This window comes from Phlebotomus papatasi, chromosome 1 (assembly GCF_024763615.1).
Source record: "Phlebotomus papatasi isolate M1 chromosome 1, Ppap_2.1, whole genome shotgun sequence".
Classification (NCBI taxonomy): domain Eukaryota; kingdom Metazoa; phylum Arthropoda; class Insecta; order Diptera; family Psychodidae; genus Phlebotomus; species Phlebotomus papatasi.
The window spans coordinates 23,390,428-23,418,394 of NC_077222.1; the positions used below are offsets into that span (position 1 = coordinate 23,390,428).

At 31.8% G+C, this 27,967-nt stretch overlaps 1 protein-coding gene across 2 annotated transcripts in view; it reads left to right on the plus strand.

Annotated features, from left to right (window-relative positions):
• The window catches only part of LOC129798267 (protein pellino), a 97,775-nt gene that overhangs the window by 3,229 nt on the left and 66,579 nt on the right, over positions 1-27,967 (plus strand). The gene's annotated exons all lie outside the window — the stretch shown is intronic.

Consider the following 27,967-nt stretch of genomic DNA (forward strand, 5'->3'; position numbering starts at 1 on the left):
TTAACTATTTTTTCCACTAAACGAAAGCTAATTAAATTCTCTACACTTATCACTTTAGCATAATATTGAATAAAATTCCTACTGCGAAGCTCTAAACTTAAAATTGGTGTAAAATGCTACTTTGGGTTTTGAAGTGTTAATTTAGGATAACATCAGAACCCGTTCCGAATAGGATTTTTCAAATTTAAGCTTATCAATCCAATGTTCTCTATGGCTTCTACACACTAGAGTAAATTATGTCCATATTCGATCAAATTTCCTACTCTTGCATACACTCAGAAAAATAATGAAGTAAAAATTACTCGGATCGATGTTGAATTAACTCTTTTTGGTTATGATTTTCGATTAACTATATTTTAGAGTTGATTTTACTTCTATTTAGGTGTAATATTCTGAAGAGTTGTTTTAACTTTTTTTTCCTAAATTTACATGACAAAAGAGTGTAAATAACTCTTTTTAAGACTGAAAATAACTCGTTTTAAGAGTTAAAATAACTCGTTTCAAGAGTTAAAAAAATCTTTAGAGTTAAAATAACTCTTCCACATCCCAAAATGAATATGTTTTGCAATTTTATGTTGCTTTTTATTTCATCTTTTTTTTATTAATATTTTCTTGACCTCAAGTTCCCTATGTTCCAAGTGAAATATCACATATGATGCACGAACATGTTTTCATGAAACACTGTTGGCATATTTCTTGTTGATGATGAACTTTGTCACACAAAAATCTTCTTGACTGAAGTATATTCCTAAAACGAAAACACTTAAGCATATACTTCAGCACGAAGAGTTGTTTCAACTCTATTTACTAAAATTTACAACGAAAAAGAGTAACAATTACATCGATATTCGTAGAGTTAATTCAACTCTGCCATAGAGTTGTTTTAACTTTTTAGGTTTTTTCTTAGTGTAGGAAAAACTTTTCAATATGGACATAAATTTCTTTAGTGTGTAGAGGGCATTATTCGGATCTGAGTTGTTTGGATTACAAATTGCCGGTTTCAATAAAAATTCAATAATTTATAGAATAATTCAATAATTTGCTACTAGGTTAGCCTCTTTCTAGTCTGAAAAAAATTTGTCAAATCGTCTACTACCTGGATCTTGCTAAAAGTTTGTCAAAGGGATTTTTCCATAGTTTTGTCAAATTTGAAAACAATATCCCTTTACAAAATTTTTAAAAGATCTGATTGGCTGCTTCACAAACCTTTTGAATATTTTTGCACTACGAATTACTTCTAATATTAGTAGAAAAAAGTTTTAGAGCTTATCGGTTACTTGAAAAACAAAAGTTACCAGCGACAAATCCTAAAAATTATATTTATCACTTTAACTTTGGCAAGTAGGTATTTCGTTTCGTAGGCCTGTTCTTAAAAACAATTTTTTCATATAGCAATTAAAACTAATTCCCTTTAAACCTTTATACTCTTCAAACGTGTTAAAACCTAAAAAAAATGTACTTTTAACAGAGACACACGAATTTGACGGTTTAACTCTTTGCAAAGTTAAAATACTTCTATTTTTTTTATTTTCCCTGAAAATATTTTCAGAAAGACCATTATCCTGAAGTCATTTTTATGTTTAGAAAGAAGTAGTTTTAACTTTCGTAGTTTTTAGAAATTTTTTTCTTGCAAAAATTTCATATTCCTCAGACATTGAGAGGTTAGAATTTTTTTTTAATAAAAATTGAGAATTATTCCCTAGACACACTTAGGTCCTTGAGACTTTTAGGACTTAAGCCGAGAGACAGCTTAATTCAAAATGTTAGAAATGTGTTTTGTTTTTACCATAATTTCGAATATGATTATACTAAGTAGTCTCTTGGCTAATGCCGGCTTCACACTGGCGGTTTAGCCCAGTTCCCGAAGGTCTCAAAAATCTAAATAACAAGGAATTTTATTGATTTTAAAATCAAATGAATCATTTGCCCTTGTACTCTAATCCTAAACAACAGTTTTCCAAAAAATCGTGCCTAATTAGGAATTAGAAGAGTTAAGCCAGATAGCTAAGTCTTAGATCTGAATCCCGTATAACCCTCAGGTCTGTCAAGGCCTTTACGACTTAAGCCGAGAGACGGCTTAATATAATTATAATCAAAATAATGATTTGGTTAAATACCCACAAATTATCAGAATATTTTTATGACCTTTGTGTCAGACACATAGTAATAATTTTGTTATTTTTTGACAGTTTATATTATATCATATAAGTGGAAATAATTATAACAACTTCTATTGCTCACAAAGTGTCAAAAATAAGTTTAAGAAAGAAAATAATTTTGTCCATGCCATAATAAGGTGGGATAAATTTGATTTTATTTTAATAAAAACAGTTGTAACAGTCGAATGCTTAACTTTGGGAGATTGAAAGTTTTTTTTTATAAGGAAATTTAAACTTCTGGACTTTCGATTGATGTGGTAACCCTCGAAGCTGGACAGATTTTCTTCTGTTCTTCGATTTTTCAATTTTTCTGCAACCTAGTTTTTAGAACATTTAAATTAGGTATAAATTCCTAATTCGATTATGAGCTTATTGTTGAATTTGAGGTTATGTGTGACCTAACCTCAATAAATTTTCTCTAATAACAGGAAAGTTTTATAGTTTGGTTTTGTTTTGTAATTCAAATATCTCGCCTTATCATAAATTATTAGAATATAATATTACTGAAGTACTTTTTTGCTTTTATTGGTTAGAATCCCTTATTTTTGAGGTTAGAAAATGTAAAATTTGTTCTAGTAATTTATTGCAAATTTTTAATACTTAATTTAATTTATTCATTTCACGTTTAAAAAAAAAACTTCGAAAATACTTTTGCAGAGTTAAATCTTTTTTTCAATTAGAACCGCAGTATAGTACTTAAAAAAATAAATAAAGGAGAAATGAAAGAATCCTTTTCAGCATATTATTATGTTCACATATTTTTTTTTTATTTTAGCGTGAATTGAATAACCTAAAAAAATCTATACACTAAAGAAATAGGCGCTTTAATTACTTTAATAGCAATATAAGACAATCTCTGAAACTTATATTAATATACAGAGCTTTGTCTAATTAGCATATTTTGTTTCCTCTTGATTGCAATTGGAAAATTTTTGATTTTACTTTCTTAAATGTTCCCTAAATCGTTTCAATTTCTCTGAAATAATAAAATAGGGTATTTTAGAGGTTATGTTCAACATAACCTCAATGTTATCAAATTTTCAATTGCATTTAAAGTTTTTTTTACTTCTTTGAGTTCAGATTTATATCAACTTGAGAGTTAATGTATTGCAGTTTTCCATTTATCTTACAGTTTTCTTATTGGTTTTTGTACTATATTTTCCTCTTTAGTGAATTGTATATTTAAAATATTTGCCAAGAAATGTCTGCTCCTAGATTTTGTTGTCTTTTCAAAATTTATGCCTTTCCTTAGTGGGTCGCCAAAGTTCTAATAAAAGGGACAATATCCTTGCTGACTGTTGATAAAGGGATACTCATTCAATCTGTTTATAAGAGAAAGGATTCTGTGCCAAAAATAGTAAAATAAGGAAAAGAAAGAGACACATTTCCAGTGAGATTTGTGAATGGAAAAGTGATTGGCAGTTTTTTTTAGCCGGAAAATCGTATTTCTAACAAGTTGAGTTTTAAATTGATGCAAAAGGACTTACATAAAGGGTGTCGTTTCCTTTTTTTTAGGTGAAACATGTCCAAGTGGCAAAAGGAAATGAAGCAATTTCTCAGAGAATTCAATTAGAGAATCAATGTTGATTTCTTTCTCAATTTCAAATTGCATTTTATTCACATAGTGAAAATGGAATTTTATTGGGTCCTTTTCTTCATTTTGAGGAGAGAGGAGAAACATTTTCCCATATGATACAAGATTCCATTGAATTGAAATGGTTGAAATTTGAGATGTTTCCACTGAATGTTTGATTGGTAACTGAGGACGCAGGAAATTGAATTTATTTCTTGAATTTCAGACAGGAAAATTGCCAAGAATATGACATTTTAGAACTTCTTGTCCACTCCCCTGATAATTGACTTTTTTTTCTGGGTGAGATTGAATGCAGAATGTTATTATAAATCTTGCTAATTAATGCAGAAGTAAAAAGTTTTGCTGGATTTACGTGCCAAGGATTTTTTTTTCAGGAAGAAAATGTTAAAATTCTCACTACATTTGCAATATTAAAATCAGTTATTCTTGAAAGTTTCTGAACTGTTGTAACTTTCTATTCTAATTTCATCTACAAAAAAAAATGTTCCTGTTTCATTGAACTCCAATTTGTTCTTGAAATTCTTGTAAGAGGAAAAAAAAACTATCAGGAATATTGAGAATATTTCAAGTCCAAGTTCATGTGGATTAATCATAGAAAATTCAATGCTTCATGTAAGAGAGTTGGAAATAATTCTTCGAAAAAAAAAATTGTTACAATTTGTAGGTATAGAGAGAAAAATTTTGAGGAAAATTCCAATCGATAAAGAATCATTCCATTTAATTCGTCTGATATCGGGAAACATGAATTTTCACTGAATGCTTCAATAAGATTTATGGGAATGTTCGTGGAATTGATAGACTTAAAACTTGGCGATTTCCCATGAAAAAGTTCACGTTTTTTTCGTACTATGTGTCTGTGTGGATGTTAAATGAGGTGAAAATGCACTCAGGTGTGCATAAAAGTGGTACAATTTAATGGTACATTTCGATGTAGAAGACTTCTCATGTAAGTTTGTTGCATCTACTGGCTTGTGAGTGGAATAAAAACTTTATGATTAACTTGCTGTACATTTTGAGACACGTGTGATCAGTGTTGTTTAGTTATTAGCTTGAAATCAAATTATTACGTTTTAAAAAATTATATAGACTTTGTGGAATATGGGGGATTTTTTTATATGCAGTGCAAGATGGCGCTACTGCTGAAAACTTTGAAAATAACCGAAAAGTACTCTAACCTCACATTGAAGTTTGTTTTGGTTGTTTTAGAAAAAATATATTTAGGCACTTTAAATAGTCATAAACAATACATATTTTAAAAAATTCATGAAGCTTGATCTTTCCCTTCTTTTCCAAAAATAGGAAAATAAATTAATTATTCGCCTTATAATTCAGGCAAAACTAAATTTCCATTACTTTCCTTAAAAAATAATGAAATATTCAAGGTATCAAAAATAAATTAAAAACGTTAACATTTTAGACAGCATTCTTATACATTAAGTTCTACTACGAACTACGAATTCCTTCTATTTGCTAAAATTACAAATTTACTGAACATAACCTCAAATTTAAACTAACCTTTCAAATTAAATGTTCAGCAGAACATCTTGTATTAGAATTATCCGTTTTTTTTGTATTTTAAATCGTAAGAATTGTCATTAAATAGGGTAAATGTCCTAATTCAAAATCATTTCCAGACGCTTTAACTTTGACAGAAGATTCAACACATTAAGTTTATAGTTTTTCTAAAGAGAATTACATAAATTTGCTCCTTGATTCTTCTAGAATGTTACTGTTTAGTGAAAATTCTTTAAATATAATTTGAAAACTTCTTAAATACAAGAAAAACACGCGAGTGTGATATGCTGCTATTGGAAACATATTAATCCAAATGGAGACAAGGGAAAGTTTCTAATTGGAGACAATGCAAGTGAAACCGCGACGAAAGGCTTCCAGAACCTTGTTGAGTTGCTCCTGAGTGCAGGATTTGTTATTATTCCTGATCTTTTCTTCTCTCCCATCTAAAACAATAAGAAAATCTCTCCAAAAAAATCATATTTCCGGGGTTTCCTATTGAAGCATTTGCAGACACTTCAGAAAAACCATTTTTGTTCACGAAATAGGTAATTATTGTATTTGAAAACTCCACGTACCGTTAACAACAAAGATTAGCACTTAATTTAACTAAAATTATCTAGAAATATGACATAAATGTTAAACAAAACGAATAAACAACAATCACCTTATTGTGTTTTTCATTGGAAAACATGGCCGATCGATGAAAAATTCGATGGTGAAAACGTACACTTTTAATTTTTCTGAGAAATTAACAAATTAAAATTCGTGAATATGAATGGATTTTCGGTTTATTTGGAGCAAAATTAACTAAATAATGAAACTGTGGTATAGAAAATATATAAATATAGTAATTTAGTACTGTATTAGGTGAGATTCTTAACAATCTCACCTACTATAATCCTAACAAAATTTCATGTCGTCCGATCGACCTCAAATTTGGCCAAAATGTGTTTCAGCACTTCCTGATCACGAATATATATGTGGCTAATTTACGTTCCCGGCCGGCCGGCCGGCCGGCCGGCCGCTCTTTGGAGCTTAATAGCTCCTAAACTAAAAAAGATATCGACTTGCGGTTTTCGGCAAAGGTTATATATCGGGTGAAAATTGCAACTTGGTGCATAGACCCCCCACCCCCCACCCCTCCTTCCGCCATTTTGAAGACCACCCTTTTTTTGTTTTCTCAATAGCTCCGCCCCTATGGCATTCAGCGGACTCAAATTTTAGTATGTTATAGCTGGGCCTTAGAGCTTTCCATCAATACCAAACTTAAGGTCCCCCGACCCCCCTGACCCGAGCTATAAGGGTCCAAAAAAAATTTCTTAAAATGGCCATAACTCCGGTTCTAATTGTCAGAATTTAAAAAGTGAGGGCTTTTTGGAAAGCTCTCGTGAAATGCCACTTCTCCTTCTAACATCGTAAGTTCATAAAACCACCGCTAGGGGCGCTTTTTTTAAAAAGAAAATTTTTAAATCTTAAAAGTTAAATAACTCAAAAATTCCATTGTGCATCGGGCTGAAAATTTAGTATGTTGTAGCCGTTGATTATACCTATCAAACAAAAAAAACCTTAAGTCGATCCATAACCCCTGACCCGAGCTATAAGGGGTCAAAGTTCGAACATTGACCGGCCTCTATCTCCGGTTCTAATTAACATAGCGACCTAAATTTTACCTTTTTGGTTTCGTCTCGATGAGCACTTTCAGATGGAAGTTCAAAAAGTCACCACAGGTGGCGCTGTGATAGCGTCAAAATTCATCGAAATTCAAAGTCACTTTTCTCAAAAACGGCATTGTGCAAGTTAATGAAATTTTAGTATGTTGTAGTCCAGTCTAGGACGTTTCCAAAATGGTGCGTATGCGCGCTGTGGTTTCAATAGAACCGGAGATATGAGGGGTCAAAGTTCACGAAATTCAAAAAATCATATCTCCGGTTCTATGTGACCGATTTTGATAAATGAGGGCTTAAACGAAAGATCTCACCAAATGCTACAACTTTCTAGAATGTTTGAACTTCGCGGGACCAACACCAGGGGCGCCACAGTCGAAAAACCAATTTCAATATCACATAACCTCAATTATCTCGACTGTCGCTGAACCGATTTTGATGATTACTTCAACATAATTGTAGAGCACATTTGTCTCTACATTTCGTCCATACATCATTTTCCGCTCAGACTACGCTATCACTCCGATTTTGCCGTTTAAGTGTGAAAAAATTGATTTTTCCAATAATAACGCTTTGAAATCACTCAGATGCCAATTTGACTGCCTCTACTCCACCAAGACACTTAAAATAGGGTTTTAAATGGAAAGTCCCACAAAAGACAACAATTCTTTGATATAGTTGAAGTTCAACAAATGAACACTTGGGGCACTCTGGATGAAAAAACGAGTTAAGAAACAAAAAACCTCGCTTATCTTGGCTTCTGAGTAATCGATGAGTTCAAGTTCTACGGCAAAATTATAGAGAACATTCTGGTCTACATTTCACCCATATAACACTTTTCTGTCAGTTCATCCAAATCCTTGACATTTTGGTTCAAATACAAAACTTGTATAATTTCACGAATTTGATTCAAGATAACTGAATGGCGTCTCCCTACTTCAGCATCAAATCGAATTTGCATGCACTCCGAGTTAGCTCACGTTAAGAATCTCACCTACATAAGCCGGTTAGGATTATCTGTCCCTTTATCATGAAAACAATGACGTTTCCATTTGGCGTAGCGAAAAATTTCCATTTGGAACAGATTTTGAATTAGCTTAGTTTACGCTACTGTATCTCGGAATTTTATATCGAAGGTTCTAGAGCTATTTTAATATAATCAACATAACCTAAAAAAAATTAAAGTCAATAATTTCTAAGGTTAGAACAATATTTTTCCTAATTTTTGGTTAAGACAAAACTTTTTTTTTTCAATTAAAATTTAACTTATAGGATATTGAGGACTATATTTTATAACCTGAACGAAATTAATTGTAAATAAGTCTCCTTCAGTACATTTTATAATGTTTTTTAACGTCAACGGCCATATGATACTTTGGGACAAATATAAAATTTTCTTGGTTCTCACATCGTCTCACAGGCAAAATTTAATACAGAAGGCAGCTGTTTAAATTTAATGCCATGAGAAAAGTATATAGAATGTTATTTTTTTTTGGCTGTAAATCACCTCAATATTGAATTTCATTGAAGATTATCAATAAAAATTCTGGCACAAACATTCACACATGTGAGAGAGTTATCAAGGAAAAGGTTAACAACCGTGAAGGTAGATTTTTTGATAAGATTTCTTTTACCGCTTCCCCCTCTTGCTATCCAACCTGTTTCTTATGTTTTTTTTTATTTATTTATTTTTTCGATGGTATAAGTATTTATTGTTTGTTGCAATGTGGGAGAGAGAGAATGAAAAACGTGAGAAGGTCGTAAGGCTAGAAAAGCAAAGCTCGAGGAGGTGAAAAAGAGATACGAAGATTTGTTATTGGTTGATGGATGCGGAAGATGAGGACAAGTGCAAAGAAGTTGTAAAGAGGATGGAGTTGTGTAGAAAAGAAGAAGAATTAGTAGATGCATCTATCGGTATTTTGCGATCGAAAGGGCATAGCTCCTTTTGAACGAATTTGGAAATAATCTAGAAATTTAAACTCGCTATTGTTTATATAAAATTTTATTATAAATTCATTGACTATTACAGTTTTTTCACGAAATGCCCAACGCACAATAACTTTTGTTTAGTAAATATGTTTTTGACATTTCAATGAGAGTGAGTGAGATCTAGATCTAGTCATCTCGCTCATTCTCGTGGGAAATTTTGAAAACATTTTTACAAACAAAACTTATTGTGCGCTGGTCAAAAATCGTATGTGACAGACTTTAACAAATTATTAACAAAAAAAAAAAACAATTTTGTGACACTAATTCACTATGGCATCTTCTTCTTCTTCTTCTTGAAACATTCAAAATTGCTTTGGATCTCAATACAATGTGAAAAAAAGGAAAACAATAAATAAGTTTTTTGCACTGCTTATGACTTATTTTTGTTATACTATTTTTTTTAAAAATATTTTAAAATCATGCAATTGACAAAGAGCGGAATACGCTTTTTGATGAATGCAAAAAATCCATTTTTTTTTTGTTTTTTCAAAATTGACCCTAGTAATTTCATTCATTTTTGGATATGTTTTATAACTACCCGGAAAATTTTCCATTTTTTGAAAGTCAAAGCACTCCAGAGGTCTCAATTTATAATCTTTGAATCTATTTAATCGATTATAAACCTTTGTCTAGCTAAGAATCGAAAAAAAATATTTCACAGGAACTTTTTCCCATTACTTCGAGCATGCCATAAAGCTGGGACGGTTTTCTATCCTTTTTTGATGAAGAACGATCCTATTTCAAGTTTGGCTATTGATTTGGTGGAATACACAAGCAAGAGCCTTATTAAATACTCCCAATTTGATATTCAACCTAACAGTTTGTTGTTTATTTGTCAGGAGGTCAGGGTTTGTTCATCAAAGTTTGCTAAACAAACGAATAATCAACGAAAACAAAGACGAATCACAATATTATCCGTCATTTTATTTTATATAATAAAAAAAATATATAACGGATATTAGCAAAACCTTGCAAATAGTTATGAACTTTTCAGAATATCAATGGAATAACTCACGTGGAATATACATACACAATGCAATATGGAAGTGACTTTCTTCCGTGTGCGTCAGGGATGCTGATCTTTTCAGAGATCAAACGACAATTTATTAACGACAATGTTTTTCGCCAAAACTTTCAGCGCGATAGTGAACTTTCTACAGTCGTCAAAATCAAATTTTTTGTCTCTTCAATTCGTCCTCTTACAATCACCTACTTCTACTCAGGAACAACAGGGAAATTGTAGGATTATCTTCGGGAACACTTGGACTTGCGCATTTAACACAGGCTAATGTAGAGCAGTGTAGAAAATAGTTGGTCTACATCCCAGAAATTCCTTATTGTTCCTCGGAGTAGATGATTATATAAGAGGACGCATCGAGGAAAAATCACGGTTTTGATTTTTGATGCATTGAAGAACATTCTCTATCGTGCCGATAACTTTGGCGGAAGAACATTGTTGTTTAAGTTTTGAAAAGATCAGTATCCCTGATGCGAATGAAAGGAGGTCACCTCCCTATTGAATTTTCAGAATATGTTACCTTTAATGACTCAGTTTTACCACTAAGTACTTAATTGAAGCCCTTGTAAAAGCCCTTAATTAAGCAGTTTGTATAAAAGATATGAAAAGTATTGTTATTAATTACTTAATTAAGAACTTTCAATTAAGCACTTTTTTTAAGTATTGTTATATTAACATTGATCATGCTTTATTTTAACTCGTACTGGAGATGTAGGTTCAAAGCTTCTATTACTGAGTTATCACACTAGGAAATTTCACGTTAAAGTTAAATTGAAAAATTGCTCATTAAAACTTCTAGAACCACTCGAAATCGCTGATTTAGTCAGGACATATTGCTAGAATTGCTCAATGTCACGATGGCACACGAGTTGTCAGATGAGTGTTTGCGTTTTTGAAGCATTTCAGTCGTTTGAGCGAAAATGTGCGATTTTAGTGAGCGAGACGTGGGCGAGAGATTGGCTTTGAAATTCTCTGGGGCGATTTTTCTGGGCATAATAATTTTCTCCGGATGACTTCGGAGGAATTTAAAGAGCTGCTTTAAATCATAGGGCTTTATTTTCAAAAGAAGACTACGAAAATAAGGGAGTCAATATCAACCAAATCCCGACTAAGGTGTAAGTTCCAGCGGTTAGTGACTCAATTTGTCGCAAACAGCCTGAAAACCATCAGATCGGCTGCCTCTATTTTTGTATTCCCGGCAGTTGTAGTCCCAAATGACGGTTTCCTGATGCAAAACCTTAATTAATTCGGCCACCATCTCATTTGACCACGAAATCTTAGAAGTTTCTGAAGGAATATAAAATGTAGATCGAACACATTTTTGTTTAGATTTTTTCTTACATATCCTCTGCACCGATCTTTTTCAAGGTCTTTTGTCCTTTCTTCACTTGTGCGCGATAAATAGTAGGTATTAGCACTGCTTTTTTCACAATTTAATCACGAATAAATTGGTGAGAAAATTGTGGAGCAGAAACTACCCGAATGACTGCAATAAAGTAGTACCTGATGAAAATTTAATGAGCAAATTTTGCTCATAAATTTGCTCAGTTCTCATTAATTTGCTCATTAATTATCAATCGTATTTATGCTAATCTATTTAAACCAATTTTTGTGACTCGAGTCTACTTTCTTATCACTAAATGAATCGATTTCTAAAAGCTCTTGACGAAAATTGCACATTAGGACACATATCAGGAACAATTAATGTGAATCACATTAAAATTTTAATGTGAAATTCTCTAGTGTGAATACTTGTATACTTTCCTAATGAACATTTACGTATGAAATCAATTTTTCTGTGAGAAGTTTTTCTCCATTTCAAATTTACTTTCTTTTAAATTTATTTGGATATAAAATTAAACAAGTTTCCTGTTTCAATTTATAAAAATTAGTAAAATGCAAAAATCGAGCGTGCTTGTTTGATTGCAAAGGTGCAATGTTGGGAAAGATTGTTTGTAGCCTATGAAGGTGTATAAGAGAGAAAAATTAAATTCAAGTGAATGTACTGGGTGAATGATTTATGGTTTGGTCTTTGGGAGCACCTTCTGAAAGGCCAGACACTTTGAGATTCATCCAGTACGCAGCATCGTTGGTAATATATAGAAAGGAGTTGGGGATGAAGATAGATACAGAGAGAGAAAGAGAGTGAGAGAGAGAGAGATTGTGAAGAGAATTTCATCATAAGAATGAGTTCCGCAATTGCGCGCAGTCATGAGGCAAGTTTAGCAGCGTATGCTGCCTGATGCTCTATGTTTTCTGTAATGTTGGTCCACCACAAGAATATTATATATAGCACGCAGCTCAAAGTTTGATGGGTGCAGAATTGTATGTTTTGGTGGAGAGAGACTTGGAGGAATGAAAGATAATCATGAAAGATGATGATGCTGGGTGTGATGTTTGGGACGGAGAGGAATGCCCTAAAACCACATGCCGAGAAGTGAAATACAATTAGTTCATATTGAAAATGAGGCCCTGTGTATATGCTTAATTTTAACTTTCCAACCAAAATTATTCTTTGGGGGTATTGATAGAAATATTACAGTAAAAATGGTTTGAGAGACTAGACTAAAATTTTCTACAATTGTTATTCGTGACTAGTGGCCATACAGATAAATTAAAAAAAAACTTAAAAAAAAAATAAACAAAGAACTTTTCCACAAACATGATTAAGCAGTCTTCCCTGTTGTGACCATGACACCCAATGAAAATGATTTTTCCACAAATTACAAATAATTCAAATAAATGGATAATTTACCTTCAATTACAATCACCGACATTTTTCACACGAACGTTGTATTTGCATATTTCTTTTTTACTTTTTTTCTTTGTCAACTCTCAGATGGTTGTTAATAAATTTATGCAGGAATTTATCAATGGACAATTAAGAATTGCTAGATGCAACTTGTCATGCTATTTACAAATATAATCTTATGATCATAATTAGAATACCTTAGTCACAAATTCATCTTTAGTGATGTCAAAAAAAATGTTCATCATTCCAGCTAAAAATATGTACCTCTCAAAAGTGATAATTTGCAAGAGGAAGTGATACAGTTGGTAAATTTGATGAGCCATTGCTCAAATTGGTTACTCATGGAAAGAGAGACTTTGTTCATTTTCTTCGGAAGTAATTAAAGGTGATAATGCAATATCTTTTGGAAAGCAACAACTATCGGATGTGTCAAAATTTTTATCAGTTATTCCACTTTGGTTATTTCTTGTACAATTTTGGAGAATGTTTGTTTACTTTACCCTCTGAAATACTTAGCCCTAAATTTTCAAAACATGCAAATAGATGAAAAAAAAATTCCATGAATTTTAATGATAAGCAGTAGAAAGGCATCCTTATGGCAATCAATTAATACTTCCAGAACTTTTTAATGAGTTTGTTGCTCATCGTTATTTACTTGAGAAGCTTAGAATGACTTTTGAAAATTTATTTTAAGGTTTGTGCTCAGGACATACTTTTGGATCAAGAGGATTTAATATATAATTAAAATTTTCATTTTTTTTTTATTTTCCCACATTTTCCATATTTTTAAAGCATTTTTCGCACTAAAATCTAAATTATAATTGACTTGATGATCACGTGACCCATCACATGACTATAAAGACATATAAGTTGGATAAACATATATACAAAAATCTTGAAAAGAAAAATAAAAATGAAATTTTGATTATAATTCATTTTTTCAATCTAAAAGGTGTAGCAGAGACATAAAAAAAATTAAAAGTTGAATCATTTGAAATTTGGAAAAAAATCATAATCGTTCTATAAATATTCCAAGAGATCTTCATTGAAAATAAAATTTACTCACTATTACTTTATTAATTCATCTTGAATTGTCGCACCCATTTCATTTTCTGTACTATGTACGTACATATACAAAGAGTAAGCTTTCATTTGCACCTTTGCACGTCGAATTTGGTCAAACAGAACCGGAGATATAGCGGTTTGAATATCTTGAATTCTGACCCTTTAGGGGAAAGGCTCATAATTTTGTCCGGTTTCTTATTTTGGACACTTTGAGGATAAAATTGGACACTAAAAATAAATTGATTAAAATGATGGATTTTTATTCCAATATTTGATGAATAATGAATTTAAATAAATAAATAAATAAATATTTGTTCTTTTTGGAAGATTTTGACACTAAATACGTTAAATTTTGAATACGATTAGAGTTGAAATTGCTTTGTTCCAAATTCAGTGTGAGCAATTGCTTACGAGAAATATGACAGAACTTCGTGGCTTACTTCAGTCTTATTTAGCTGTGGTGAAGTACTAACAATGTTTCTTCGCTTCTTTTGAGTGATATTATTGAACATTCATTGAATATTGTGTTGATTCACGTTAGTGGTGATTTGTACATTTGATCTGAAGTGAGATTTGCCTTGTGAATTAGATTTTTCGTGTGAAAAATGAGAAATGTTTTAAGACATTTACCAGTGAGGTGATGGTTCTTATTTTGGACAGGTGTTTTTCTCACGAAATTTCGTGAAGTTTTAGCTTTTGTGATGACTAGGTTGGACAAATGCCTGGAGAAACAAAGGAGCATCATCTCTACGAAAGAGATGTAGCGAGAAATGCCTTGAAAGGCTCCCGGAAAGGTCAGGGAATGAGCGAATCCGCACGTACTTGGAGTACCGAAGTCAACTCACTTTAATGAATGATATGGAAAGTTTCCGGGCTTCTTGTGACATTCTACGTGTCCCTTACATGAACAGGAAGAGGACTTGGTAAGATTGGTTCATCAAATGAAGAACAATGGGCATCCTATTGAGGCGGATTAGCTGTCCAAATTTACAGCCAAGTTGGACAAATTAATAACCAAGTTGTCCAAAATAAGAGCCAAATTCACCTCTACATATCAATTCATTTTTAAACGTATTAAAACTAATTTTAATAAAAATAAGACGATAAATAGCTTGCTAAGTTTCTAAACAACCCTTCTGAAAAGAGAGTAACAAGAAATGTCAATTAGTATTGAAAATATCGCACTTCAAACTTGGAACTTCGATGCTTATAAGCAGACTGTCCAAAATTATGAGCCCTTACCCTATATCTCCGGTTATATTATAACCACAGCAAACCCATGCCACTTCTTAGAAACTTTATAGCCTAGACTACTGCACCCTAAAATTTGATCGAAATGCACAATGACGTTTTTGAGGAAAAAGAATTTGAATTTTTAAGCTGTCGCAGAACCACCATAGTGGTGAAGTTTTGAAGTATACCATCTGAAAGTACTCATAGAGAGGAACCTTCAGACAAAATTTAGGTCAAAACCTTAATTATAACGGGAGATATTAGATGGTCAGTTTTTCAACTTTGATCCCTTATAGCTCAGGTCAGACGTGTCCGAGTGAATTAAGTCTTTTGTTTGACAGATATAAAGTGCAGCTACAACATACTAAAATTTCAGCCTGATTCATGCCATAGGACCGGAATTAATTAATTCAGACAATTGGATGCTTCAATATGGATATAAATTTCTCCGTAGGGGCCATAAAACGCTCTCATTAACGAAATTCGGACAATTAAATCTGAAGCAAGAACCGTTTTAAGAAAAGTTTTGACCTGTTCTAGTTCAGGTCAGAGAGTCGGGGCCCTAAAGTTTTTTTTTTAAAGCTAAACACTAAAATTTGTGAGCGATCAATGCCATCATAGAGGCTTAACTATTGAGAAAACAAAAAATGGGAGTTTTCAAAATGGCAGAAGGAGGGTGGTGGTTGAGGAGTCAATGCACCAAGTTGCAATTCTTACGTGATATAATCTTTGTCGAAACCTATAAATCGGATATCTCTCTTAGTTTAGGAGATAATTGTTTTGTCAAAATTAGGAGTATATAACATCGTTTTACATAATACCAATATCAAAATCTCATTCAATAAAATGAAAGACATAACAATCTTGTGTAATATGATTGGTAATTTCAAGTTCAAGAATAGGAAGTTTAAACCTCAAGGCTATGATATGAAAATTATTGGCAAAATTCAAATTACTAAACCTATTATTATTTTACTTATGTTTTTACTTAGTCATTAAAGATTTGCAGTTGTAATTTGTTTTCCAATTTGTTGCTATTAATTATATACCTATGTTTCCTATTTACACATACAAAACCCAAAATCAATTTATCATCCTCATTAATATTATAATCTTCTAATTCATTTTTTGTTTATGCTAATTTTAGTGTTTGTGTAACTGTATTTCATGTACCGTAGATGCGGGGTTACTATACACTCCGGGGGTTACTTTGCACCTATGGCTTAATTGCACTACTTTCTTAAAGTACGAATCTTAAGGGTAAAACGTAAGGGTTAATGATCAATACGATTTTAAAAGGTTACAGTAATTTCTCATTATTTAGAAATTCAAGACTTTCGGGATCTGGGCTATACCACAGGGTATTGACTCTTAAATAATATATCAATCGTTAACATTTTTATATCGTTCTAATAATTCAAGATTATTTTTATTGTTCTTAATTTTTGGTCTCTGTGTTTTCTTAACTTTTCCGAATGGTTTGCTAAGGAATTATAGCATTACGTTGACTATGTAAAAAAAGACTTGATAATGATGATACCTACTAAACCTCATTTGACAGACTGATAATTCTTTATGCCTAATGACAACAGAAAGTTTAAGGTTTAATCAATGACGAATTACAATAGGGTTAGATGGTGTAATTCAGAATTATCTCTATTTTGGAATTTTGATATTTTCTCATTGCTTCACAAGGTTAAAGAGAAAAAGAAAACCACAAAGAAGCACAAGACTTGACATTCAAGAGTACTACTTCGTTGCTTTTTCCTTTTACTATCTAAAACTGTTAGGAAATCCCACCGATCTAAATTGACATGATTCCAAATTACCCCATCTTACCCTAAGAACATTTGAAACAATTAGAAAATTTAAAACTCATCTTGCAATGCCCTCTAAAACTTTTGCACTCAATTCTATTATTTTTCTTCTAACTAATCGCAATTGTTATTTCGTTGATTTTTCTTCTGCCCGAGTTGACCTATTTAATTAAAATGTGTGACTGATACGAAAATTTCAAAAGCAGCAAAACATTTAATAACACTTGCTTTTTTTTATGATGTATTTGGTAAATATAAAATTTTACACCTTGATCTTGCGGCTATATTTTGTAAATGTAAGCAAAAAAAAAGAAAGGAAAAGTGATAGACGATGGTTTTCCTTAATGTGAAAAATAAATTTACTTTAATGGGATGTTTTGATATTAAATTTGCAAAGAGAGAGAGAGCGAAATTTTTGTGGGATTCATTACTTCATTAGAGGTAATTTTCATAATTGCAATTACATAAAAAAAGCGGTTGATAAAAAAATTATGTGAGTGAAATGGAGATTGGTTGATTTCTTTTTTTTTTGAGTGTTTTGATTGGTGTTTATTTAATTGTCTTAAGCATTTTTTATTGAGCAATCATTTTGGAAGATTATGTTTTTTGTGATATGCTCAATTGCTGTGCAGAATTTTTATCTGGTCCCTTTGGGACGATTGTGATAGTACAATGAGATTGTTAATAAATAATGAAATTTTGCATGAATCAGCAGTTTTAGGGGGAACAAGAATTTTGTATTGTACCATTGCGTGCTGTCTTCTGTGGGGGACTTTTTGCAGAAAAGGGGGCGATCATCTGAATGGGTGCCAAATGGGTATGAATGATTTGGGCTTGGGAGTATGAGGGAGTCTGGTTTCCATATATAGAAACAGAAACAACAAGATAAATGGCAATATTGTGAATTATACAGAGAAAATTCGATTTTCTTCATGAGTCATTAATGCATATGGGAATTTGTGTTTTGTCCTTAATAGTGGAGGGGTGGTTGGGTTCTTTTTCACTGCTCGAACTGCAGGGAGAGAGCTATGTAGTCTTTCTATTTTGCTATATTTACCTTTTCGATTTAATAGTAGTCATGATTTTTGGGGATACGAAGGCCTTTCCTGCAAATCCAAATTTGCCCTAATTGGATGAGAAATCTGGTTTCTAGAACGTTTTTAAGATTTGACCTTGAAAAATGCCGTATTAAGAACTATTCAAGGGCATTTTCGTTTATGGGCGAAACGTACGTCTTGGCAAACTCTGGAAAATGTATTCAAAATCAATATTCACAGCTTAATATCAAAGTTAATTGTAAGAGCATTCCGCAAAGTCTGACTAGCTTTGCCACCCTTTCTTTTACCACCATTTGAACAAACTTTTGGATAGGTTCCAAGTTTTCAAAGTGAACAAGAATGCTTTTTGTATGTTCATGCTAACATTTTTCGCTGTTGCTGTAAATGAAAGTTGGGTGTAGGCCGGTGTGTGTAGGTTGCGAAATGAGGGGTTGTTAAAATTGTAACTCCTATATATATGTATAGAATCTGCAATCTAATCGATTTGACCTTTAAAATTTTGTATATATGTATTGTGTATTTAATGCGAATAGCTTTGCAGAGAGAATTCAATTGCAATTAACATGATGAAATCGATTTAAATGGCCATTTAGTCTTCTCTTCTCGTGACCATTATTTGAGAAGTCTTTGATTGAAAATGTGAATTATAGCACAGTATAGGTGTCCTTTCAACTCTCACCTTTTGACATTATATAGCTCTGTAATTTATAACACGAGACAGACTGTAATAAATGATTTTCTTGGGTGATGAAAGTGTTCAAATGAATTTGTGGCAATTTTATGAGAGGTAAAGACAAAATGGAAGGAATTTATTGCAATTTTTGTTCCTAAATTAAACTTGTATTAATTTCATGCAATTTTTGCTATATTATCTATCTATTTATCTAAAATAAGTGCCGCCTAGAAAGTGAAATTTATTTTATTAATTTTACCACATGTTTTTATACTTTTCCCTCAGACACTCTTCAAAATTATGTTTGTGTCGCTTTCAAATAAATCTACAGAGAGTTTTTTTTGTGTGTATTTCACACAAGAATAATAGTTAAAATGTTCAACACATTTGAAAAGCATTTTGTTGAAGTGTACAATTTTTCACAAAAATTAACTGACCAAAAGGTTTTAAATGAAATTTATTGCTATTGTTGGATGAAAGATGAAAAATGACATAAGTGTATTTTTTTAAACTACCCACTTGTTGATATTCCTTTTTTGAAGAGGGCTTTGTAAAACATGCCTCCAGACATATTTTTTGCCATCTCGATTTTTTTAAATTAATTGTTGTACATTTAGTGTGTGACTTTTAGTGCTAAAGAGGCTGAAGAGAGAGTACTGATGGTGCTATTACGTAGAAAAATATCTTTAATGCAATATAAATTATGCGACATCAAGCATTTTGTTCATTAGGTCTTATTTTTATTGGATTGCTTAATTTTGATCTTATTTGACATGTACTAAAAGATTCTAGATCTATGTGTACTAATAATTGAGACGTTAGAAATTGATGAAGGGATTTGTATAAAAGTTTGTTAATTTGCACAAAATAAAACTCACAATTTCTTTTAGTACTTGCATGTACTAAAGCTTTAGCAACTACAGACAATTAAACCGAACTACGCTACCATCTTGTTTGTTATATACTCCCTTTCATTCAGCTCATTCTTAGGTTTTTTTCTAGAAGTTTTGACAAAGTTATGAAATCTTTGCTACATTTTGGTTTAGTATACAGTCATATAGTACTAAAACTCAGACAAGATCAGGAAGTGTATCGAAAATTAAATGGATCTTGTTCTCCAACATTTCTAATAGCCTTTATTTTATTTTTTTTTTCAATATTCAATTTAATATTTTTGAAAAATATTGCAACATTTCTGACATTGATTTTAGTTCATTGCTGTACTAAATTAAACAGCAATCACTAATACTCTAGAAAGAAGATATCCTGATAAATATTCACTTTTCATAGCCCTTTTTTTAATTTTTTCCATAGATTTCTTCATAACTATCAAATTTTAATCATAATTTCTTTATTATATTTCACTCTTGTACTAAACCCTATAGAATAAATGTGGCAAATTTGATCTTATCCTTTTTAATATTTTTTAGTCATCCTTTTTGAGTATTTTTTTCCTACAATTTTCTGCAAAAACAATTTTGTGCACATTTTATGTCACATTTTGTTTTAGTACATGCATGTGCTAAACCTCAATAACAATAGCTAATATAGTGAAAAGTAATGTACCGTAGTTTTTTTTTATAAATTGTCTATTTTAAGCAATCTATACCGTGTTGTATAATAAGCTCATTTTTTGGCGATTTTTAATGACATGTGAGTTGATCCTCAAATGAACAACCCTTAAAGCAGTAGAAAGAGGTCCGAAGGTCTTGCCTACCGTAGTTGCGTACGTACCGTAGTTGCAGGTGACCTTGACCTCTTCTTGTTCGTAAGCTTTTCTTTAATTCTGGGACTAAACGCTTTAAGGACGAGAGGGTCAAAAATTAGAGGTCAGAAAAAAAAATTTTTCTGCCTTTTTAGAACGAAACATGACTTTATGTGACCGTAGGAAAAATTTCACTTTTATGTCACCGGTGACCCAATCGTCCTTAAAGGGTTAATGATGGTCTAATGTCTAATTGATGAGGACCATTCTTAAACATTAGAATTAAAATAAAAATAGCTTACGAACAGGAGGGGGTCAAAGTCACATATGTAGGACAAAGTCACCCGCATCTATGGTACTGTCTTGTTTTCTAGCCATTCTTTTTGACTATTTTTTTTATTTACCTTGAAGTTTCCAGAAAAAACATAAGAATTCTGATGAATTTCGTTGTAGCACATGTCTGTACTAAATATAAAGCAACAATATCTAATACTAATACGAATGAGAGAAATTATATTGTTCTCCAAATATTACTTTTTAAAGTTCTATTATTTAATATTTCTTCAAGGTTCAGCAAAATCATTAAATTTTCTATCATGAATAATTTTAGAACAAGCCTGTACTAAACTTTCTTTAAACTGCTCAACTGATATAATTGTCTTCTACGTCATATAATAACTCCATAAGAAATAAGAATGAGTTTCCTTGCCACTTTTTTCTTGTGTTTTCGGGCCAAAGGTGAAAGGGAGGCTTTTTTGTTGAGTCACGGCGGGTGTTGAAATGTCTTGGGCGTATGAAAAGAAGTGTGCTGTGCACTCTCCAAATATGAATCGATCATTGAGAAAGGAAATGGAAAAAAAGCTTCACTATTGTGTGCTTTTGCCCCAGAAGCCCAGTTTCTCTCTACCTCTGACGTCGTCATTTGACCCAGAGAGCGAAAGAGTTTAATGTTACTCTTATGTACAGGGATGGTTGACAAAATGACGCAAAAATGGGTGGTTTTTCGATGTTAGGGGTTGATGAAGTACCTACAAAAAAGCCAGCATTCTCAAATTCAACTATTCTCACTGAGTACGAAATTTCATTGAGTTTTTCTCTATCCTTTAGGACATTCAGGACAGTTTTCAGGAATTTAACAATACACTGATAAATTGTTTTTCTGAACAGTTTTATCTTTTTTCTGCAACAAATTATTTAGGAGGAAGGTTGATCGCTGGTAGAGTATGGCTTTGTCCAAGGGTCTTTACATAAATTTCCCTATGGCATTGGATGTAGCATCTAATTTTAAGACACCTTGTCTAACTCCCAATGTAAGCAATATGCAATAAATTACGGAATAGATGGAAGGTCTGCAGGGTGAATTAAAAAAGAAAAATAAGAGAAAATTTCATCCATCTGCCATGGGAATATGTTCAATGCAAATCATTCCATTTTTATTGATCACTTTCATTCACATGGCGCCAATGTGGTAATATTACGGGGGTATATGTGGTAATAATGGACAAATATTGGAAAAACTTAAGGAGGAGGAAATATCACGGAATCACCTCAAAAAGACTTCTTCCTCATACAATTTATTTTTCTTTTTCCATCCCTTGGTCATAAAACCAGCTTTGTCTGGATGATTTCATGGCAGTTTTTTTTTCTTGTCACCGTATCGCATAAAATGTACGGATGACCTGTCCAGGGGAGAACTTAATGTGCAGGTGAAGGTGGTTAAAAGGTGTAGTTACTAACGGTAAAGAAGGTGATGGAGAAAAAAGAAGAAAAGTCCATTTAATGGTAACAAAACACGCAAAAGTGCAAAAAAGTTTTTAATTATATACAATTTTATAGGCAAGTCTTTTAGATATTAATAAATATTTTATTTGAATTCTTACTTCCTTTTTCTTCTTCGTATTATGGGGCTCTTACACTGAAAAATGTGCAATAAAGTAAAACAATTTGGAATATATTTCCTTGTACTAAAAATGAATTCTGTCATTTTTAAAACGGTTTTTATATTTAGTACAAATAATATTAGAGGAATTTATTGCTAATATAAATTGTATCACCATTAGGAAGATGGACTAAACTCCAAGAAGTACTAAAAAAATCAATGAGTACTACTTGACCTTTAGATCATCAAAAACTTCTTTAAAAAAATATTTGAATAGTGTTTAGGAAAATTAATCATTAAAACTGAAAAAATTCGGCGATTCCTCCTGAATCCAAGTTAGAATTAATACAATTAAAAAAAAAAAGTACTAAAAATTACTGAAAACATGAACAAGTCACAAGATCTCTAACGGTGTTATCACACTAGAAAATTTCACATTGAAAAGTTGCTAATTAAAACTTCTAGAACCACTCTAAATCGCTGATTTAGCCAGGACATTATTGCTAGAATTGCTCAATGTCACGATGGCATGTGGGTTGTCAGATGAGTGATTTTGTTTTTGAAGCATTTCAGTCGTTTGAGTAAAAATGTGTGATTTTAGTGAAGAAGAGGAAGTTCTCATCCTGTACACTGCTTTTGTGTTGTGCAAAAGGACCCGCAAAGGGAAAAGAAGGAGGGTGTGGGCGAGAGATTGGCTTTTAACGCGACCTTCACATGGTTTCGTTGAAAATCTTTATGACAACATCGCAAGTGGAGATTTTTTTGGACACAATGATTTTCTCCGAATGACTTCGGAGGAATTTGAAGAGCTTCTTCAAATCGTAGGGCCTTATCTACAAAAGAAAACTACGAAAATGAGGGAGCCAATACCACCCAAATCCCGACTGAGGTGTGAGTTCCGGCGATTGGTGACTCACTTTGTCGCAAATGGCCTGAAAACCATCAGATCGGCTGCCTCTATTTTTGTATTCCCGGCAGTTGTAGTTCCAAGTTACGGTTTCCTGATGTACAGCCTCAATTAATTCGGTCACCATCTCATTTGACCACGAAATCCTAGAAGTTTATGAAGGAATATAAAATGTAGATCGAACACATTTTTGTTTAGCTTTTTTCTTACTTATCCTCTTCACCGATCTTTTTCAATGCCCTTTGCCCTTTCTTCTCCATCTCGTTTACGATAAATTGGCACTACTTTTAATCACAATTTCATCACTAATAAACTGGTGGGAGAGTTGTGGTGCAGAAACTACCCGAATGACTGCAATAAAGTAGTACCAGATGCAAATGTAATGAGCAAATTTTGCTCATTATTTGCTCATTAGTTATCAATCGTATTTATGCTATTTTAATCTATTTAAACCAATTTTTGTGACTCGAGTCTACTTTTTTATCACTAAATGAATCGATTTCTAAAAGTTCTTGAAGAAAATTGCACAATAGGGCATATATCAGCAACAATTGATGTGAATCACATGAAAATTTTCATGTGAAATTCTCTAGTGTGATACCACGGTAAGGGTATTCCTCGTTACTTTCTTTTATTCTGAATTTGGAAAAATTTGGCAAATATTATATATTGCTTAATATGGTCCACTTTGAAATGAAGTGTTTATAATTAAATTTCGAATCAAATTTGAGTTGTACTAAAAATAATGTGGAGCTTTTTCCTACATTCTTAAAATTTGGAAAAATAGGAATGTAAAATTATATAAAAATAACTAATCATTATGTACTTAATATCTTCTTTTTTATAATCACTTATTGATAATATTTGACGATTAATATATTTTGTACTAAAAGTTTAATAAATTTTTTGTAATATGTTAGTCAATTAGTAAATTGCGTATAAATCTATGTTCGTTATTTGTACATTGTGAAATTTATTTCTCTATGTCATTTGCTTTATTGTTATTTAGTAGATCAATGTACTAAATATTTAGTACATGCATGTACTAATATTTTTCATCAGTACCCTTAACTTAAAAGACTTGCAGTGTAAGTTTGCCAAATTTCGACATAGTTGCATGTAAGCGGCAAAGTCTCAAGTTTGAAATGTAATATTTTTAATATAAATTGAATATTTTTGTTACTACTTTATAAGAAGTGTTGCTTGGAACTTTCCAGACGGTTTATCATTTTTATGTTCTCTAAAATAATTCTTAATACATTTTAAAATGAAGAAAAATGTAGACATAGCATTGGTGGCCTATTTCGGCCACCTTCATTCTCATAGTTCCTTGCCCTTCGGGAATTCTTCCAATGTCTTTTTCAGATCATCTTGCTCGTCGAAGCGATATTTTTTGTTATTTTTTTCATTGTACAATCTCAAGAGTATCCAAAAACTAAAAATTCATGGAATTTCGAGCAACAAAAAATATGGCCGAAATTGCAAGCTGGCCGGAATTTGGCACACTTACCCTATGTGATGTATATTTAACAGTATTTTTTATTGCAAAATATTAAAAAGAGGTTTTTGAAAAGAAACTTGTATAAAAGAAAAAGAAAACTAAGGAGAAATAAATAATTTAAATTGTCATGTCGTGGGTGAAGCAATTCAATTCGATTATAAAATTCATTCATGCGTTATCTATTATTCCTTGAATTATTTATTAATTTTTGAAGACATATTTTTCATTAAATTTATCAATTCCAAAAGTATCTTTATCTTAATATTCACTTTTTTATTGAACTAAAATAGTTGAATTTCATATGGAAAGAAATTATCAACTCCAAAGGCCAAAAATTATTGCTTCATAAAATTTTCAATTAAATATTCATTGGTCGTTCTGAAATACATCACAGGGCTATGAAAGTAATTACAAAAAAAATATATTCATTGTAATAGCTCCATTATAAACAATTGTGTACAATTGAAGCTGTTTTTTTTTCAGCAAAGTCCGCTAATATATGGGAGTTTTTCTTCCTGAGTCTCCAATTTTGACCAAAAACATTTATTATGTATTACAGTTAACAGTGTTGACAAAAAAGGAATTGAATTGTGACAAACAGCAATTTAACCGTGAAACAATGTCAATGGTTTTTATACCAAAAAGAATTTCATAATTTTCTCAAAGTATTTCTCGAGCATTATTCAGCAGATTGTTTTGATGAAAAATTGTGTTTAGCTGGGAAGAAAAACTCGCAGTGTTAGAGGAGAATCATTTAACTTCCCGGACGAGAGAAATAAAGTGAAAGACTGTGATGAATTAAAAACCCGGATCCTGGTTAATAGTGAATTTTTTTTTGCTTTTCGTAATTATTTTCCCCTATGCCAGGAACTCTACTCATATCGCATTGCGTATTTTTTGTCTCCTCGTTCATAGATAGATAATTCAATTAAGGACATGCTCTGTTAATTCACAAAACAATCACCTCAAACCACCAGCAAGTTGCCAACTGTCAATAAAGTTGTTATACACACTTTGTTTTATATACAGACGTGTGAGACATAGTCTTTCTCTCCCAAGTGGTTGTTTGCAGAAATGAGGCAAAAATACGCGTGAATTAAATGAAAAAAAAATGTTAAGTTGTATGAGTACTAAGAGAGGTAATAATGCAATGAAAAAGTTATTATACTTTTCATTGTTAACATTTGAAAATTACATTTTATTTTTTTTCTGTCTGGTTTTGTGAATGACAAAGTATATTTGTCCTACGTTCCTTCTTGATTCTTATTTCTTTTTTAGATTCTCATGGCTCAATTTGAAGTTTCCAGACAGGTACTTATAATGTATACTATAATTGTTGTGTCGTGAATGCTCAGAGTTTCAAGTTTATCCAATGCAAAAGAATGAGAAAAGAGATGGCGAAGACTTCTAGCTTTGCGAAATGCTCGAAATAAAACGTTTAATCACTCTACAGATTTTTATTCACAATTGTTTTTACATCGATTAAAATTGGTTTGTAAATCATTTAAGACCGGATGAGATCAGTACAGTTGTCTTGAAAATTCCAAGACCTTTCCACTAAATCTGAAATTGACCAAATCGGTTGGGAAATTAACTCTTCTGAGAGGTTTTATTTTATTTTTAAAAGATTCAAAAGGACGAATATTCCAGCCCTTTGTGTTTGTGGAATAATTGTTCGACTGGATAATCACTAAAATTAAATACGAAAGGAAAAGAATCGTTGAACAAGGAATAAATCGAAAATATAAATGAAAGGGACAATTGAAGGGGGGTCATGCGAAACCGGCAGGCGGTATCTGTTGCCGTTTGGCCTTTAGGTTTGAAACAGAGAAATCAAAAGCGGGCAAATAATTTGATTTCACTTTTCACGAAACTCAGAATACTAAAAATTTGCCAAAATACTTAATATTAAAAACAGTAATAAGTATGTGAAGAATAAAGAAAATAGATTTCAAAATTGAGAGATTTCGTTCGTTCAAAGCCGGATTTTTTCCAAGCAAAAAAATATTCGAAATCCGAAGATTAGTTTCGAAAAGCAAAGAAAATGGAATTTTCTTCTAGTTTTGTTCATGTAATTGCTGAGGAAAACGCTTTTCGAATTTTGTAGAGTCGCGAGTGTCCAAGAAGCATTTTTTTTCCTATATAGTCTTGTAGAATTCTTTAAGTAAAGCATTATAGAACCAAAAATCTTAGTTAGGTTAGAATCTGCTTAAAGCGCTGTTTCCTTCACTGCGACTATACTAAAAATAAAGTTACGCACTCTTAAGGGGTGAAAGAGGTTCTAAGGGAGTTTAAATCCAAAATTCTCATTATAATACTTTTAAAGGTGCATCAACCCTTTTTAAGGACGAATGAGACACTGTGGTCCGAAAAATAAAAACTATTTTTTTCGGACTATTTATTGGACAAAATAAATTTCTATAATAGAAAAAATGTTTGTGTTTTTGGTACACCGGTGTCCCACTCGTCCTTAAAGGGTAAAAGGACTTGACAGAGTTCTCGTACTAAGGCTGCTATTTTTCTTTTTTAATTAATGTCAGTCTTTACTTCGTTCCTTTTGTTCATATTCTCACCATTCACAAGTAGAGTTTGAAAAATTCGAGGATCTATTTCAAAAGCCAAAAAGAGACATTATTACTTATAGATAATTCCGCAAGATGGTTGAGGTACATCCTGTTTGAATTTCGAAGTGGTCAAATATCAAAATGTGTCGGTTTTCACATTTTTGTGGGGAAAAAAACTACACAATGAAGTTTAGTATTCTTGTCCTTGTCCATTTACCTTTTAGCCAATACACAATTGGAGAATCAAGCTCTACTTGTTTTTGCACTCATAAAAATTCTTCATAATCACTGACAGCTTTTTACTGTGGCATTTTATGAATTTATTTATGACTGCGCGAATTTTTAGTATGAAATTCTGGTATTCTCTGGTATTATTCTGGTATTACGGTATTCTGGTTGACTTTTCGACATTAACGATATTTTGTACAAATAGAAAGCTTGTTACCTTTTAGCCAGGACACTTTTGGAGAATAAAACTTCGGTTGTGAGCACATCAGTTGTGTATATTACTTACTCTCCTTATGAGTGCGAGCAATAAAAACTCACGTTGTGATTGTTTGAGAAAACACCTTGCTTTTTCTATTAAAATTGTCGCTGTTTTTTGTTTATCAAGAATTTTTCTCAGGTTATTTCTAAATTTGCTAAAAGTTCTTTTGCCCCAATTCAAAGTTTATTCACTGAAAAGTGTAAAATAGAGAGAACAAAAATATATGTTTTTTATCCTCAATGCTAAAGACCTCACTCAGCTATTGTTATTGTTATCGGATGAAGACAGACGGCTGAAAGATATCACCTGATGGTAGTGTCTATTTTTATAATAATCAGTGCAATGAAAATATTAAAAGTATATATTGGTAGAGAGAATAATGTTTGG